The sequence below is a fragment of the Apium graveolens genome, unplaced genomic scaffold (genome assembly GCF_009905375.1).
Source record: "Apium graveolens cultivar Ventura unplaced genomic scaffold, ASM990537v1 ctg3711, whole genome shotgun sequence".
In the NCBI taxonomy this organism is placed as follows: Eukaryota; Viridiplantae; Streptophyta; class Magnoliopsida; order Apiales; family Apiaceae; genus Apium; species Apium graveolens.
The window spans coordinates 15,590-17,816 of NW_027418226.1; positions in this window are offsets into that span (position 1 = coordinate 15,590).

The window sequence follows — 2,227 nt, forward strand, 5'->3', positions numbered from 1 at the left end:
TGATTTATAATTTTATAGGAAATTTATGGATTTTATGAAATCTTTTTCCGAGTATCTATAAACTATTTTATATAATTGGGAACCAACCGATGTCACCCGTTTTTACGTTTTTATAACCCGAAACTCTTCCGAGTACTCCTTCTTAACCTAATTGCAATATTCCGAACATTTTCCATGTTTAGACTTTTTCGATCCGGTGTACGGTTTGTCCTGCGCGGGTCCCGACGCAATATTTTCGATCAGATATTCATTTCGGTAAATCAATAAAACTCGTATTTTTGATAAATGGGATCTTTTTATTAAACTATTATAATTATCACCTCGTAATACGTGTAACCAGGCGCTGAGACCAAGACCGCAGTACAAATTGTACTGATTTGGATAATTATCCCGAAAATCGGTACCGTTTGGATCTGTTTTTATAAATAAACGTACCATTTTATATCCGGAATGATCCAACGGGATACTAATTTTCCGTAATTATAAATAGCCTTTACCGTATTTTATTTCGTACCAAAAATCATTTGCAAACAGTAATTATAGAAATTTACAGAGAAAATCTATATATTCATATAATCTTCTGAAAATTAAACCATCTTTTGAAGGTGTTAGTGATCTCTATTTTCAAAGCTCGAGTAACCAAATCGAAGGGTTTGAGGAGTACTATCAGATTCTGGAACTTGTTTTACTGCAGAATCAAAGGTTGATTTTATATATTTTTAATTATTTTTGAATTATTTTGATTAAAAATATGAATTTTTGTACGGATGATTGTTTGAATGATTTGATGCTTGCATTTTGTAGAGCTTGTTCTCCTGATGATTTTCATATGTCATATGACTGATTTGAAGTTCAATAACATGTTCAAAATTGAGTTTAATCTTCGAATTTTAAAATTAGGGTTTATAACCCGTATGAATGTTCTTAATTGAAAATTAGGGCTTTTTGTTCTAGGGGTTATTAGCTGTTGAAATATAGCGGGTTGTGTTCCTTATGAAATTTGCAATTGATTGGTGTATAGCTTGTTAACAGAGGATTCGTGGTTTGAAGAGTTGTGTTTTTAAATTCTTGTCGAGCTCGCCGGAAACCGGCGAGTTTCTTGAGCATTTTCCGGTCAATTCTGAAATAGGTTATGTGTTTTGATTACTGGAATAAGTTCCTGGGGGTTTGTACTCTAATTCAGGAGAATTTGGGGGCCTGAGGTGGCCGGGATCGTGTTCTCCGGCCACACTCCGGCGAAGTCGACGGCGGGGCTGGCAAAATTGCAAACAGGCCCCTCTAGTTTTAAAAACGATACAGTTTGGTCCCCCAGGTTCCCAGAACTTGCAAATTTAGGATTCCTGTTTATAAATTATTTAAAAATCTTATTTCCTATTTATTTAATTATAAAAATTTGTTTTAATTTCTGAAAATTCCAAAAATTATTATTTTAATTCCAAAAATTATTTTTAATTCAAAAATAAATCTGAATTAATTAGTTAATTAATTTTAGTTAATAATTAATTAGTTAATTGGTCAATTAATTAGAAAATTAATTGATTAATTGATTTAATTAATTATTAATTGATTTATTTAATTATTTAATTAGATTTAATTATTTAAAAAATGATTTAAAAATTTGAAAAATAGTTTTGAGCTTTAAAATATTATTTTAAATTGTTTTCAAGGCTCGATAATTATTGTAAAATTGTTTTAAAGCCAGATTTGGCCAACCGAACCCTGTTTATTGCTTTAAAAAATTGATCCAACGACCCGTTTTAAGTCCGAAAAATGTTTTAAAAATCATATTAAATACCCGAAAGCATGTTTATGACCCGAGACTTCTTTATAAATGGTATATTATTGATTGTTTGATGTGTTACGTGTTATATGTGATTTGTTGTTTAACTATCGATCTATATGTTCGGTATTTACTTGTGTATAGCGTAACTTTCAATTCGTTAATCGGATTTGGGTAAAACGAAGGGTAGATAGAAGTGTATATTAAATAAAATTGTATGAGTGAGTAATGATAGATGTTTATAATATGTGAGCAGAAGAGGCAAGGTGTAGGAAAGGGAAACAGATAGCCGAGGAGTTAGACAGTGGTAATTGGAAGTTAGTAAAGTATAGCAAGCTAGTACCAGGCAAGTAATCTGAACTTTCTCGAGATATATTGTCGATGATTGATAATCATGTTCTATATTGTAAGTGCTTTGAAGCACTGAACCTTAAACCTTGATTCCAG